The following is a 17,645-nucleotide window of genomic DNA, read 5'->3' as shown; positions in this document are numbered from 1 at the left end:
ATTAACCCAGGCTTGTCTTAATAGAAGTTATTCTCATAAGATTAACATAAGAGTTACATTGCTATCTGACTACTATATTTAGTGCTGTATTTGTCTTAAATTGTTTTGCATCAATACCTACTTATTAATAAATTCATATCCCTAAAATATAGATATAAATATGCATTTTAATCCCACTTTTATAAATCAGGAAAAGAAGATCCTAGAGATTAAGTGATTCACACAAGGTACATATAGTTTACCAAGCAACATGCTGTAAGAAGGTTATAGGCAAGCCAAGGTCTTGACCCTCTCAGGCACTGGAACATCTAGGCAGAACCTGGAGCAGCAATAGGCAACTTTAGGAGATTACCCCAGTGCATCATATCAGTATGTTTACTTATGAAAAAAATGCTGGTTAAAAAAAAAAAAAACACTACGTCAGCCTGCTTCCATGTCCATAAAAAAAAAAATTATTATTTTTTTTTAATATTAAATACAAGTAAACAAAAACAAAATACCGCTCCTTGAATCAAATATTTGTATTAGGACATCTATATTGTGATTGTTTTTTATATTGTGATTGTTGTGTAACTACTTGCAAAAATATCAGTTACTGTAAAATAACCCAGTGCCAGCCATCGAGTCGACTCCGATTCATAGCGACCCTATAGGACAGAGTAGAACTGCCCCATAGAGTTTCCAAGCAACACATTTAAATGGTGATTAATATCCTTGGTGTCTGTAAAGTATCTCAGTCTTCTCTCTATGTTTCAGTAATTCCTTAACTTTGAAGTGCATATTGAATTCTACTCTAGAAATCGAATGCACGTTATCAATGCTCTTTTACAACTACATCTCGAAAATGAACTCAAACTCTAGTAATCAGATGCACATGACAGAGAATCAGAAGCCAGTGCTGGAAAGATGTAACAACCATAGTGGAAACTGCACACATTTTCCAGGATCAAGACATATATTTGCATCATGTAGTGTCATGTAGTGTCCAACGTCAGGGGTGTTTGTAGAACAAGCTCCAGTGTTTGTCACCAGAGGAGAAGGCAGTCCTGTTTGCATCAACAAATGTTGTAAGATGCATAACAAGGGCTTTCACTACTATTCTTCTTTGTTGCTGGACTCTAGGTTGTCAAGGAAAGGAAGGAAGCAGACGTGACTGGAGATTAAGTAGGATATAATGCGATGAAAGATTCTCCCTTAGCACCGTAGACATAGTGGAATCAGTCTCTGACTTTCTGACTAACAGTTTCTGCCTCTCCCAATACTGTCTTTAAAACCTAAAAGATCACAGCAATTAGAGGCATTACATGTAAACATTACCACAGCATTGTTATTCTTCCATGATGGGAAATGTTGTTTTTCCTTCATATGTATCCAAATGAATTTTCTAATAATGAAGACTTGTTTTAATAATAAAATCTTTCAAGGCAGTAATGATTCAAATGCTGACTGTTTGATCTTGTCGGCTAGCCAGAATCCCTTTAAAAAATGAACAGCACATTTCTCGATCATTATAGAAGAGATTTTAGGTTGATGACATGATATTTTATCTTCGAATGGAGAAAATGCCCAAGAGTAAGCAATTTTCAAAATGTATAGCCCCACAAAGATAGGACCATGTGAAAGAATTGTTACACTGAACTATGATGAATAGTTTCTAGCTTTCCTGATTAATGAATTATCCAGGAAGATGTGCATCTGGGAGCATTGAGTTTAAAATTAAATGCCAGGAATTCCTGAGTTCCAATCATGTCTTGAAACAGTATGACTCAGTAATTTATGTAAGCTTTGATGGATTTTTTTTTAAGCAGCATTTAAGATTAGCAGCATAGATTTCACGGGAGAATAATAGCAAATTCACTGACGATGTGTTCATTACTTCATACAGACAATCGAACAGGGAAAATGATTTCAAAAACTTGTTTGGCATTCCTTACATAAAGTATTTAAAAAATTTAAATCCTTTAATTTTGATCCACCCTAAATACTACTCATATATAAGTATTATTATTTTCTTTTCTCCCCTAAATTGTATTTATTTTGTTGGTGTTGAGGATATACAAAACAAAACATATACCATTTCAACAGTTTATACACGTACAATTAAGTGACACTGATTACATTCTTTCAATTGTGCAACCATTTTCACCCTCTTTTTCTGAGTTGTTTCTCCCTTATTAACACAAATTCACTGCACCCTAAGATTCCTATCTAGTCTTTCGAGTTGCTGTTGTCAATTTGATCCTATATAGATAGTTCTTAAAAGAACGTAAGTGCTCATAGTGTTATTTTAAATTTATCCCAAGTGGTATTCTTGCCAGAAATATCACAATAATTTTCATTATCAATTACCTTATAAAATTACTCAACTAACTTGTATTATTCAAATTTTAGATATTAAAAATAAAGGCTTTTACAATCTTAGTTACCTATATCAATATTAGCAAAAACATAAAGAAAAAAGGGAAAGGTGTTTTTCTTAGAACTGATGTCAGAGAAGTCTTAAAATGTAATCTAGAAAATTAGCAAGACTTAATTAAGACAAATATATGTAGAACATTTTTGAAGAAACTAGGAAAAGATAGTAACAATAGCAAAAAAAAAAAAAAAGAGCGAAAGAAAGAAAACTATCGTGACAATTGAATCCAAGAGTCTTTTTTTGGTACAGAATTGACAATTAACTTTTTGACAAACCTTAATAAAAAGACAAAAAGTTTGTTAATTATTTGAAACTTAAGTGACACCTCTGTGATATGAATGAAATTTTAAATAACATGTTGGGTATTGACTCTAAAAAGTAAATTATAAAAAGTAGCCAAAGTTCTGAATATACTCATAACAAAATAAAAAAAAGTTATGGTTAGAAATTATATATTCTTTTTTCCTTATAAAACATAGATAAATTGATGAAGAAATAAATAATTGAATATATATATATATATACAATCATGCATGCATCACAATGCTCAGATGGTTTTAGGGAAAATACTAGATTTCCTAAACACCATAACTGTCTTGCTTAATAATTCAATACAGAAAAAATCACACCGTAATAGCAATAAAAAACAAAACACCTGCTGGGAAGGTGGAAGCAATCATTTCTGTAGTGTTTCACTCTTAAAATCACAACCTCTATATAGAGAATTAAATAGCAAAACTTCAATTCATAGCCAGTGTGTAAACTAAACTAGTTGAAATGTATCTAAAATAACTCCCCCAAAAAAGCATGTTGGGAAAAAATTAATAAGTATAGGACATTTGTGTTATGCAAACCAAAACACAGGAAAATAGAGGGAGGTAAAAGAGTTTCTAATGAACCAGAGAACAGGGGAACCTCACTCTAGTGAAAGGGACTGTTCTTACCAATTCAATATTATGTGAAAGTGGAGTTTGCAGTGGTAATTAATGCAGAAAAATCAATCTAGATCCTATAATCTCTTTAAACTCTGTGGCCAGAGCTCCCTTCCAGCACAGGAATCCAGAATAAGGAAAAATTACTGAACAGTAATCAGAATTGGGTATGATAGGATAAATAGAACCAAAGTAAATACAAAGGAAAAAAAAAAAAGCGAGGGAGGGGGCAGCAGAGCGAAAAAGCCAGGAAATCTGAAGAACTGAATCACTAACTTTGGGGCACTAAGTAAAAATCAGTAGAAGACTGTACCATATGAAGTTAGAACAGCTGTCCTGAATATGCATCTTCCTAAACATATAAGAAAAAAAAATAAACAACATAAAATATTGATGTTAAATCCCATAAAATACTATTATAATTTTAAAAAAGAAGAGCAGAATTACTTCCTTACAGAATGTGAAGACATGCTAAAAAAGATCTGCTCATAATAAATATGTAAATTTCTACTGCAAATAAACTGTGTTAATAAAATGATACAAGACATGAAATAAAACAGTATAGAATTATGAAAAAATTCAAGAATGTGGTAACAGAATTCAGAAAATAAATAATAAGAATAATTCAGTTCAAGAATAAATGTAAACTATAATTTATAAGAGAACACAAGGGAATTATAATGTGAAAAGTAGGACCATTTTAAAAATCAAAGGGGAATGAAGGGAAAAATAGAATTTAAGATAAACTGAAAGTATTGAAGATAAGCAAATGAGATCCAAAACATACGTAATAGGAATCCCTAAGGAATAAAACTAACACAGATGATATAATGATAATAAAATGTACCTGAAATTAAAAAAAAAAAAAAAGAATTGGAAAGTACATATTTGGGTTCATTTTTTGTGATCAGTTTTAATTGTTTACCAGGACACTACTGCTTGTACAATTATTACTGAGTAATAAGTGCTGGCCTGCTAACTGAAAGAAGCAGTTCAAATCCACCAGTGCTCCGCAGAAGAAAAGACCTGGCGACCTGCTCCTGTGAAGATTGCAGCCTAGGACACCCCCTAGGGAAGTTCTACTCTGTCTCTTACAGGGTCACTATGAGTTGAAACTGGCTCAACATTACACAACAACAAGGGTTAAAAAGAAGGCAATTCATTGTGTAAGGGCTATATGGTCAGGTCTTGCAGATAGAAAATAAGTGAAAAAATTTAAAGTTGGGCGAGAACAGAGAATCATATGCAAAGCAATACTATCTTTTCTCATTAATTAGATTGGTGGTATTATTATTAGAGTTGCTATTCTCAAACTGTTGTGTGTGAAATGTATGATAAAATAGACGACTAACCATAGACTATAATAAAAAAAAAGACTATACTAGGACTATAATTCTCTGTGGGATACAAATGAAATATAGAGGATTTTGAAAACACCACATGATTCTGAATTTCATATATCACTATGATATATCTATATATTTGCAAACATATGATATATACATTATATATAAATATTAATATATATACATGTACATAAATGGAAACCCTGGTGGCATAGTGGTTAAGTGCTATGGCTGCTAACCAAAAGGTCAACAGTTCAAATCCACCAGGCACTCCTTGAAAACTCTATGGGGTAGTTCTACTCTGTCCTATAGGGTTACCATGAGTCAGAATCGGCTCAATGGCAGTTTTTTTTTTTTTTTTTTAACATATACATACATACATGTGTGTATATATATATATACATAATTTTTTCCCTCAGATTGAGCATTCAGGGTTTATAAATTGCTGTGTTCCATATCATTTTCTAATGAGGGAAACAGGTATTCTTGGAGTAAAACTTATTTCTAAGACTGTGGTAGAAAATGGACCAAATAAGCCTTGACTATTTTTATCTTGTAATAGTGGATTGTACAGAAGCTATCAAATACACCTAAGTCCCCTGCCGCTGAGTCAATTCCAACTCATAACAACCCTATAGGACAGAGTAGAACAGCATCATAGGGTTTCCAAGGCTGTAATCTTTACAGAAGCAGACTGCCACATCTTTCCCCTGAGGAGTGGCTAGTGGCTTTGAACCACTGACCCTTCAGTTAGCAGCCTAGTGTTTAGCTACTGTGCAACCAAGGCTCAAATACCACTAGAGTCATATGAAAAGAACTCAGTAGTCAATTTAAAGATTCTCTTTCTGGTCTAATATGGTAAAAAATGAATTTCAAAATGAATAATTATAGCCACTGATTGAGATATATTGAATATGTTTGAATCTTTGAGTAACAGTAACAATGAAGAAAAATGGACAAAGTCTTAGAGATGTGTGGGACACCATTAATAGTACCAACATGCACATACTTGTAGTACCAGAAGAGAAGAAAAACAAAGGAACAGAGAAGATGTACTAAGGTATAAAACCTAAAAAACACTTAAAGTATTCAAAAACAATAATCTATACATACGAGAAGCTCACAGACTCTAAGTAGGACAGGCACACAGAGAGCCACAGATAAAAACTTTACAGTAAAAATGCTAAAAGTCAAAGACAGGGTGAAAAAAAGAAAAAAAATTCTTGAAAGCAGCAATAGAAACACAACTCATCACTTACAAGGGAACCCTAACAAGATAAACAGCTGACTTCTCATAAGAGAAAATGGAGGCCAGAAGGCACTGGTATAACACATCGAAAGTACTCTAAGGAAGAAAAATGGACACCCCTCAGCATAGAAAACAGAACTCAGTAGCACGTCCTTCCATGAAAACTGGTGATAAATTAACTTGCTGCTTTATGCTATATACCAACATTATTAATTTCCCTTATCTCCAATACTAATTGTAGTTTCACTTCCTTCTGCCCATGTTAATCTGAATCTGATAATTATTCTTAATTACCCCTTTTCTTTGAAGGTTATTGCTGCAAAGCATTTTGAAGTACTAAATTCTATTTTAATTAGATTTCTTTAGAAGCAAAGAGCAGATATAAAATCTAGACAACAAAAACAATAATAATAAAGCTGTTGGAAAATACATTGTCACTAATAATAATGTAATAAAAGTTTAAAAAATGTGATTTTGGAAATCAAGAATAAGATCAGCTTTTGTGAATCAGTTAGAATAAACTAATGAATGAATGTTGATGAATCAACCTCTACCATCTTCTATCCTGTGTGACTCTACTCAAAAATTACATTTCTGGATGCCTGGTTGTTTGATTTTGTGATAATTCCTTGTCCAAAGAAACAGTTCTATTGAGATGACTTTCAGTGAAAGAGGATCTTAAAAAATAAGGGGGGAAGGGACTAATACAAGAAGGGGAAAATATCCTAGGGTAAAAAAAAATAGGTGTTTGTTGAATCAATTGTTGTTAGGTGCCATCAAGCTGATTTGTAACTTATAATGACCCCATGTGACAGAGTAGAACTGCCACATGGAGTTTTAGAAGCTGTAATCTTTACAGGACCAAATTGCCAGATTTTCCTCCCATGAAGCTAGTGGGTGGGTTTCAACCATCAACCTTTCAATTAGCAGCCAAGTGCTTTAACTGTTCCACCACCACGTATCCTTTGATCTCTTGTAGTGTTTCAGTTTGGGAAGAAAAATTGAAGGTTAAGTGCATACATTCAAAATCATATAAAAGCAGTCTTCTTTTTCAGTTTTGTGTGGTGCCATAAAATGACTGTGTAAGATGAAGTTGTACAAAACAATCCTAATGATCAATGGGAAAATGATGATTGTACTCTGAAAGCTGAAATTGTGCAAAGCGAACCTAATAATCAAGGGTAAATAATGATTGTAGCCTGAGCTTTAATTTTTTTTTGTCAAAACTTTAAGAACTTCTGGTGGTGCAGAGGTTAAGCACTCAGCTGCTAACCAAAAAGTTGGCAGTTCGAGCACACCAGCCACTCTGTGGTAGAAAAAGTTATGGCTGTCTTTTTCCATAATAATTTGCAGCCTTGGAAAACCTATGGGCAGTTATACTCTGTCCTACAGGGTCGCTATAAGTTGGAATCCCCTCAATGGAAATGGGCTTTGGGGTTATAATGTTGAAGTATAAATGGCTAGAGAAATGAAACAAATAATAAAACTAATATTTATTTGAATCAGTACACACTCACTCCACACTTATGGACATGATTAGGTTCCAAACACCAGGCTGTTATATGAAAGTTAGTGTTATTTGAAAACGGAGGATGACCTCTGATCACAAAATAGGGGATGACAACAACATTACATAACTGCCAAATTACATCATTACATAACTGCCAAACCACTGAGAATCATGGCTCAGTCAAGTTGACACATAACCTTAACCACCACAGCCAGCATTACTCTCGCCTCACTCCTCGGCGTTCATTACTGCCGTCATGCACAGTTAACGCGCAGAATAGTTTTTTTTACTATTGTTAGTGCTAAATGGTGGATAATGAGATTGTCGATAAGTCAGGAGTAGGTGTATTATAAAATATTGGAAACATAGGAAACTAAAGTATTTTATTTTCTTGTGAAAAAGTGCATCAAGAATAATTTATATTTTTATATTGTATAACTAATGATTAAGAGCAAACATCTTTTCTATGTTTTAAAAATTATCATGCTCCTTTCCATGTTTGGATTCACTTGCAATGTTTTATAATTTGTGTTCCAATATTGTAAAATCTTAGAGTGTTCTTGAATATGACTTTTATTTTTTGGTCACTGCCCCTGATACGTCTTCATTCTTTTTGTCACAACTACTTTCCTCACTTATGTCAATGAGTTCGACTTTACTAAATTCCTCTGGCTTCATATCTAGAGTCTCTTGAATGGTGACAATGACGACATTCCCAAGGTTAGCTATTTCTTCTACGGTTACATTTATGTTTAATTGACATTTCATTTCTAGCATTTTCATTTTTGTTTCTTTCTTGGCCAATTTCCTCTCTGTTGGCCAGTTCCCTGTCATCTTGCATCTTTGTTGGTCAATTTCTTCTTTTGAGTATTCATTTTTGTAAAACTTCACATGAAGTTTATCATTGGGAGACAAGGAGGCAACACAATTGCCCATTTTGTTGTCTCCACATGAATTGAACATGATAAGATCAACCACTTACAGATATTGAAAGAAATGATATAACTGGTTATTGATCATGATGTTTATCTCTTATCTACATAGAGGCTTGTAGATAGAAAAATTAGCAGCAAAATTTGTACTTTATGCAACTTATCATGATTGACATGCCACAATTACTTAAATTCCAACCATATTGTTTGAATACTGCTGTTATTTAAATATACCACAAAACAGAAATCCATATACCAGAATGCGGCAAAACAAGAATTTCTGTTTTAGCAATCCAAAATTTAATTTATGGTAGCAGAGCCAAGAATAACAGAATATCTAATTTATATTTATGACACGTAAGCACATATTTGAAAGCTCGTTCATACAAAAATTGCACTGCTTGTTAGAATACCTGCATCTGGCATTATTGGATATGAGACCATATAACTATTTAGAAATAGTTACAAATACTTTAAAGTAACCTCATCCATATACAGGGTTGCAATGAATAAATAATATCTGCTGCATGAAAATCGTTAATATATATACATAGGAAAGGGAGAAATAAAGGAGAAACAATAAACAAGAAAGAAATTAATTGTAAGAGTTTTTACAAAATTAGCTCTAGATCACTGCTTTGTTAAAATAAATAGGTTATTTTTAAAAATAAATTCATTTTTGTTGATATAGAGACAATTTTGAATGTTACAAAATGCTTCCCTACTTAGTTTTGGAAATTATTAATTTTTTTGCCATTTCAACATTTTTCACATGTACAATTCAGTGACATTAATTTTGTTCACCATGTCTTGCAACCATCACCACTCTCCATTTCCAAATTTTTCCATCACCCTTAACAGAACCTCAGTGCCATCTAAGCTATATCCCCCACTTGTCCTCTCCTTCCTGTTCCTAGTAACCAAGAATGAGCTTTGTTCTTTGTACATTTGCCTATTCTAGGTATTTCAGAAAAGTGGGATGATAAAATATTTGTCCTTTTGCGACTGACTTATTTCACTCAGTATAATGTTTTCCAAGGTTCATCCATACTGTACAATATATCAGGATTTCATTTCTTTCTAAGACTGAGTAATTAAATAGGTCACATTTTGAAGCAAGAAATTTTACTTAATGGTGAAATATACATGCTATTCAAGTCATCAAAGTAAAATGCTAATTTATATAATTTTATAATTTTGCAGTGCAATGAATCATTTTTATTTGGCCTTTCTAGCCATGGTCTTGTAACTCCCACAAAATGATTGGTTGGGCCACAATCTTGCAAGGGACTGGCCAATTTACTATGCAAAGAGTTCCTTGAAAATTCACTCAATAGGACTGAGTTCCTTTTAATCCAGCTATGTGATTGGTTGGTTTTACATCTTGCTATGGAGCCCTGTTGGCGAAGAGGTTAAGAGCTCAGTTGCTAAACAAAAGGTTGGCAGTATGAATCCACCACCCACTCTTTGGAAACCTATGAGGAACTTCTTCTCTGTCCTTTATGGTTGCTCAGAGTCGGAAACTACTCCACAGCAACTGGTTTTGGTTTATATAATGGCCAATCTCACAGATGTTCAGGGGGACCTCTCTACCGTCCAGAAGAGTGTGGAGCAGAGCACGACCTTTGGGTCCAGGGTCCCTGCACTGAGAAGCTCTGAGACCCAGTAGAGAGAGATACAATCCTGAAGGCAGAGAGATAGTGCGCTGAGCTGCCCGTGGAGAGAGAGCTGGATGCCCCTCTCATGGTAGGCAGAGACCTTCCATGCAGGAAGTTTCCCTGTTGCTAAAAAGCTGTAACACTAGCCCATGAGGGCAGAGGCCTAAATGTATCCCATGTAACACCCCTTTCCTAGGGAGGACAAAGTGGCAGGAGCCAGAGGCAGAGGCCTAGAAGGGTCAAGCAGCAGAGGTTTGGGAGATTCTTTGTAGAGGTCAACCTAGCAGCAAGGCAATGCCAGCGAGGTCCAGTGGCAGAGCAGAAGCCTCGGGAGTTTTGCAAGACAGTGTGATAGAACCCAGAGGCAGTGGTGACAAGAAAACAGCATTTGACCTGAACCAGGCAGTGCTTCCTAGGCAACATGGGTAATTTGGGGAAGGATAAGTATTTCTCCTTTGAGATTCTGTTTCTATTTACAGTTTGCTTTACATGAATAATAATAATGACTTTCACTTTGTCAACATTGTGTAAGTGTCTCATGTGTTCTGTTCAGTCACAGGTGAACATAACACTCATAGAATGGTTGATGCCAGTGGGTGTATGTGTCTCATTCCCAGCAGTCTAATAGGTGCCTGGAAGTTTGAGACACAGCATGTCTGCATGTGCAATACAAAAACATAGACATGCTTATAAATTTCTATTCAGTAAACCTGGACACAAAGAAATGAAGTATGACAAAAAGAGATAATTATTCTTATGTGTATATGACATCGTTGAAAAACTAGAAAGTTTAAAAGAAGAAACAAACTAGGAAAAAAATCTAAAAGAGAAATAAGAGAAGTTCTTTGAGGTGGCTAGAAATAAATTAAGGAACTCAAATATGTCCTATTTGTTTATTTATATTTGCAAACAATAAACAATTAGAAAATTTGATTGAAAATGTTTTCACAATTAACCAGGGCCAATTACTTTAAAGTGTTAAAAAAAAATCTGTGTAAAAACAAATTTAAGGCCTCAAAACCATAGATAATATCAAGAAAACCAAAAGTTGGTTCTTTAAAAAGACCAAATAAATAACAAACCTTTAGGCAGGCTGAAGAAGAAAAAAAGAGGGAAGGTGTAATGAAAGTTGAATCTTTACTTCTGACAGTACAGAAATAAAAAAGGTTGTAAGAAGATGAACAACTGTACACTAACAAATAAGTAATGTAGATGAAATGGGCAAATTCTAAAATCACACAAACTACCCAATGGACTCAGAAAGAATTACAGAATCTGAACAGACTTATAACAAGCAAAGATGTTGAATTAATAATCAAAAGCCTCACAACAAAGAAAAGTCCAGGACCAGATGGCTTTAGTGGTGCATTCTACCAAATATTTAAAGAAGAATTAACACCAATCTGCCTCAAACTCTTACAAACACAGAAGAGGAGGGAACACTACTGAACTCATCCTATGAGGTCAGTTATATCGGTACTAAAGCCAAACAAAGAAAAATTAAGAGAAGAAAATTACAACCTATATCCATTATGGATATAGATGCAAAAATCTTTAGTAAAATTCAAGCATATCAACTTAAACATCATATTAAAGGATTATACACCATGATCAAGTGGGATTTACTACAGGACTGAAAGTGTGGTTCAACATAAGAAAATCAATCAGTGCAATGCACCACATTAATAGAATAAAGGAGAAGAAACACATGATCATTTTAAATCAAAGCAGAGAAGGCAGTTGACAAAATCGAACACCCGTTCATGACAAAAACATCCAGAAAGACTAGAAATAGAAGGGAAATTCCTAAAGACAATAAAGGGCATTTGTGAAACTCACAGATAACATCATACTCAACGGTGGAAGACTGAAAATATTCCATTTAAAATGAGGAACAAGATAAGAACGATTGCTTTCACCACTACTATTCAATATTGAGCTGGAAATTCTAGCCAGAGAAATTAGGCAAGATAAAGAAATAAAAATCATCCAAATTGTTAAGGAAAATATTAAGACTATCTCTTTTTGAAAATGTCTAATAAATTGATCAACAAATTTGCAGGATGCAAAATTAATAATCAAAAATTGGTTGTTTCTATACTCTAGCAACAAACAATGAAAAAAAATAAAAAAACATTCCATTTACAATAACATCCAAGAGAATAAAATAGCTAGGATCAAATTTAACCACAGAGGTGAAAGACTTTTACACTAATAGCTTTGCAGAAATGGAAAAACAGACACTCAAATTCATATGGAATTTGAACAGGCCCTAAATAGCCCAATCAATGCTGAAAAAGAAGGGAAAAGTTGGAGGACTATTATATAAGTGAGGAAAAGATGGTTCCAGTATGTAGACACATGGGTTGTTTATTTCTTAGTAGTCTAGAGCTGTTAGCCCAAAGCTCACTGGTATAAACTCAAATTTTATACATACAATTGCTTAAGCATATTTTTTAACATTTAGAGGCTACTTGCTTTTTACAGCTCACAAAAATAAACCCAACATCTGTTAACCACAGTAAGTTATGAAAAACAAACAAAAAAATAGTTGCCCTTGGAGTTGATTTTGACTCATGGCAACTTCATGTGTTGCAGAGTAGAACTGTAAGCCATAAGATCTCCAAGGCTGTGACCTATTGGAAGCACATCATTAGACCTTTCTTCTGAGACACTTCCGGCTGGATTTGTACTGCCAATCTTTTGTTTTAGTAGTCGAGTGTTGAAACATTTGCACTACCCAGAGGTCTTCCAGCTAAGCTATAAACTACAGCTAAACCCAAGATTCTGCTGCCTGTCAGAATTCTACTACGAAAAGGCTCCTCATTTGGCTCATGAACAACATCTAGACATGCAAGTCCCCTATCCAATTTCCCCCTCTCTTGGGAGTTCTCATGCCCTTTTCCCTTTTTGAGTGGCGGCTTCACTGTGGCTTCCTCTGGAAGGTCTACTGCTGAAAGAGACTATCCCTCTCATGGAAACCTGTCCAAGTGCTGCCCAATAAATCATTTGTTCTACAATATCACCATCTCACTGTCCTTTCCCTTGATCGGCTCCCAAATGGTACAGTGATCAAAAGAGTGTTGTACTGGCATAAGGGTAAACATACAGATGAATGAAATAAAATTAAGTGTGTAGAAATAAACTCATACATCTATGGTCAAATGATTTTTAACATAAATGCTAAATCCATGCAATGGGGAAAGAATAATCTCTTCAAAAAATATTGCTGGGACAACTACATACCCACATGTAAAGGAATAAAGTTGGACCCACATCTCATATCATCCCCAAAATTAACTCAAAAATGGATGAAGGGCTAAATATAAGAGCTAGAATCATAAAATTATTCTAAGAACATATAGAAATAAATATTTATGCCCTTGAATTTGGCATAAATTCAATATGACACCAAAAGCACGAGAGAGAAAATAAATAGATAAATTGACTTCATCAAAATAAAAAGCTTTCATGCATCAAGGGACATTACCAAGAAAGTGCAAAAACAACCCAGAAAATGTGAGAAAATATTTACAAATAATATATTTGATAACAGTTTAGTATTCAAAATATACACAGGTCTCAGGTGATTCAATGGTTAACAAGTTCAGCTGTTAAATGAAATGTTGGAAGTTTGAGTACACCCACAGGTGCCTCAGAAGAAAGGCCTGGTGATGTGCTTCTGAAATTTCAGCCACTGAAAACTCTATGAACAGTTCTAGTCTACAACGCAAGGGATATACAGAGTTGGAATCCACTCAACAGCAACCAACACCAAGGACAATTCAGAATATTTATCCAAAATCCTTAAAAAAGTAGGCAAAAAACCACGTGTAAGAGTTCTAAACGTCAAATGTAAATCTAAACCACAATGAGGTAACACTTCATACCACTAGGGTGACCATAAAAGAAAAAAAAAAAGGAAAATCAGTGTTGGTAAGGATATGAAGAAATTGGAATCCACGTACATTGTTAGTGGAAATGTAAAATGGTTCAGCCACTGTGGAAAAGATTTGGTGGTTTCTCAAAAAGTTAAACATAGAATTAATATACAACCAAAAATTCCACTCCCAAGTATACGCCTAAAATAATTGAAAACAGGTACTCAAATACATGTACAAGCATGCTCATATGGCATGTACGCAAAGCATGTTTCCATTCAAAATATGGAAACAGCCCAAATAGCCATCAAAAGATGAATGGAAAAACAAACTGTAGAATATAAATACAATGGAACGTTATTAGGACATAAAATGGAATGAGGTACTATTATATTCTACAATGTGAACGAACCTCAAAAACTTTACCTTAAGTGAAAGAAGCCAGACACAAAAGGTCACATATTGTAAGACTCTATTTATATGAAAAAAAAAAAATCAGAATCACTAGATCTGTTGAGACAGAACACATGCTGGTGGTTTTCAGAGTCTAGGGGAGGGGCAAATGGGGAGCAGTTGCTTAATGTATGTGAGGTTTCCTTTTTATGGTTAGGAAAATTTTTCGTACTAAGTAGAAGCGGTACTGGCAAAACACTGTGAATGTTCAAAATACCATTGCATTATCCTCTTTAAAATGCTTAATTTTATGTTATGTAAGTTTCACCTTATTTAAAAAATTGACATATTTTGAAATTTATTTATATTATAAATACCTCCATAAATCTAGAGAAATAAAGAGTGTGAAAACAAAATACTATTGCTGCAGACCAAGGCTTCCCAGCTTGGGATTAAGCCCTGCCTTAGGTTCTTGCCTTCTACTGACCGAGAATGAACAGGAGAAGCTCAGATGTTCCACATGAACTAAGGTTTATTAGTGGCCGAAAGACTCGCAAGTGGGGACAGAAAGGGACCAGGCGAAGCTAGCCTCTGTTCCCCTGAACAAACTTTTGGTGGAGCTTGTATGGGTTTGGTGGGGACAATTGAGTAATAAATATTTAGTAGGCTTCTTTTCAAGGGTTTTTTTTTTCTCTCAGAATGGTGGTACATACTAAATTAGGTTGGGGGTGCATCTGAAGTCCAAGATGGAACCTGCTAATATTCAAGATGGAGTCCTCTCAGCAGCCCTTGGCATCACTTATTATGGGATATAGCACAAGTGCGCTAGTCTTCAGCACTACATCGCCATCTGCAATGGGGTAAGGAAGGTTAAACAGCTGTCACACCTTGTTCTTCTGCACATGAAAGCCTATAAAGGGAGAAGAGACTAGAAAAAAAACAAAGAAAACCAAAAAAAAAGAAACCCACTGCTATTGAGTCGACTCATAGCGACCTTATAGGACAGAGTAGAACTGCCCCATAGTTTCCAAAGATTGCTTGGTGGATTCGAACACACCAACCTTTTGGTCAGCATCCATAGCTCTTAACCACTATGCCACCAGGGTTTCCAGAAAAACACTAAGAAGGAGGTAGTAATTCACAGGTTGTTTTAACCTTGGTGGCGTAGTGGTTAAGAGCTATGGCTGCTAACCAAAAGATCACCAGTTAGAATCCACCAGGTGCTCCTTGGAAACTCTGTGAGGGCAGTTCTACTCTGGCCTATAGTGTTGCTATGAGTCAGAATGGACTCAACAGCATGGGTTTTTTGGTTTAACCTTATCTTATGGTGACAGGGGTGGTTCCTGTTTACCCATCTTCTAGATGGTAATCTTTTAATGGCTCTTTTGTTCTGCCAGCACAGTTAATCCTATCTGTCTCACTATAAAAAGAAAATACCAGTTTTAGGCTCTACAGGAATGCATCATCACAAATTATTTTATTTCCTGGAACTTTATAGTGTAACTTTGCTCTTCAGTTGTCACATGCTAGGGAAAGAGCCCTGGATGTTTATAAAAGGTGGAGCAATCATGAAACATGCTTCTTTGCCACATATAAAGTGTTAAACAATAAAAGTAAAGTGACTTGTTGTTGCATGAGGATAAGCAGTCAAGTTGAAAATAATAAAATAAACCATGATAATCTGAACATATTAAAAAGTATGCCCATTGCCATCGAGCTGATTCAGACTCATAGTAACTGTATAGGAAGGAGTAGAATTGCCTCATAGATTTTCCAAGGCTGTAAATTAGGAACAGACTACATCTTTCTTCCTGGGAAGCTGCTGGTGGATTTGAACCATCAAAGTTTGGGTTAGCAGCTGAATGCTTTAACCACTGCTCCTTAAAAAGTATACCAAAAAAAAAAAAAAACCTGTTGCTGTGACATCAATTCCAACTCATAGTGACCCTAAACGACAAAGTAGAACTGCCCTACAGTGTTCTAAGGAGTGGCCGGTAGATTCAAACTGCTGATTTTTTGGTTAGCAGTTGAGTCGAACTGCTAGCCACTGCACCAACAGGGCTCCTTAAAAATATATATACACATTAAAAAAATAAATTAAAATAAAGTTGAAATCAACTCATAGCGACCCCTATAGGACAGAGTAGAAATGCCCCATAGGTTTTCCAAGGAGCAGCTGGCAGATTCAAACTGCAAACTTTTGTTTAGCAACTGAGCTCTTAACCCTGTGCCACAAGGGCTCCTAAAAAAAATAAAAATAAAAGCATAGAACATGGTAAAAGTAAAACTTTAAGCTGTTTTGCCTTGGTGCATCCTTCAAAGCAAGATGGGTCACTAGCAGTTCAATCGGAGCTACCCTGAGAATTGGGCCAGAGTTCCTGCTCTTGCCACCTGTGCTCAAACTAGCAAGGTCTGCTCTGGAAATACTGCCTTAATGTGTGGCACCAGTGTTTCTGTGACTACATGAAGGATAGAAGCTTCATGAAGTTGAACTAAGTGATCACCCTTGAATGAATTATCAAAGACATATATCCAACAAAAGAAACAATGCAAACTCTATGTCTATAAAACAAAAGTTTTAATTAATTTTTAAAAAAATATTCTCAGAGAAATTATGGTTAACCAGTAAATATTCTTGGAAGTACTTAGACAAAAGCAAAACTCTACTACTACTACTACAGACTCTGGAAACCCTGGCGGCATAGTGGTTAAGTGCTATGGCTGCTAACCAAAAGGCCGGCAATTTGAATCCACCAGGTGCTCCTTGGAAGCTCCATGGGGCAGTTCTACTCTGTCCTGTAGGGTCACCATGAGTCGGAATCGACTCAGTGGCAAGGGGTTTTATATAAAGTACTTGACCATATGCATTACAATCCTGATTGTGAATAACGCTGAATACTGGGTATATAATTGTAATTATCCATTACCTTTTAAATCTCATTTTATGCTGTTTAATTTTTATAATTAATACCAAAACTATCAAATGTCATCAAATATATCTCTCTTTAGAAAAAAATATGAAGAAAGTTTAATTTTAGTTTTCATTATTGATGTTATGAAATATATTTTTTCTGTTCAGGCATAGTCTATTTTCAGACTAATTGATTATTGAGGAGACTAATGAAGACAAGGAAATTGTTGAAATTTTATGAACAAGTTTGATATTTATTTTTCACAGTATATGAATATTTCTGTTATTGACTAGTTTCTTAGAATTGCATCTCAGTGTCTTTAGGTGGAAATGAAGAATAAAACATGAGTATACTAATTTTTGTACAATTCTCCATGATAGATCAAAGTGCAACATTTTTTTCCAGAGAATTCATAA

The sequence above is a fragment of the Loxodonta africana genome, chromosome 17, assembly GCF_030014295.1.
Source record: "Loxodonta africana isolate mLoxAfr1 chromosome 17, mLoxAfr1.hap2, whole genome shotgun sequence".
Lineage (NCBI taxonomy): Eukaryota > Metazoa > Chordata > Mammalia > Proboscidea > Elephantidae > Loxodonta > Loxodonta africana.
Note: the sequence above shows the minus strand (reverse complement) of the source record.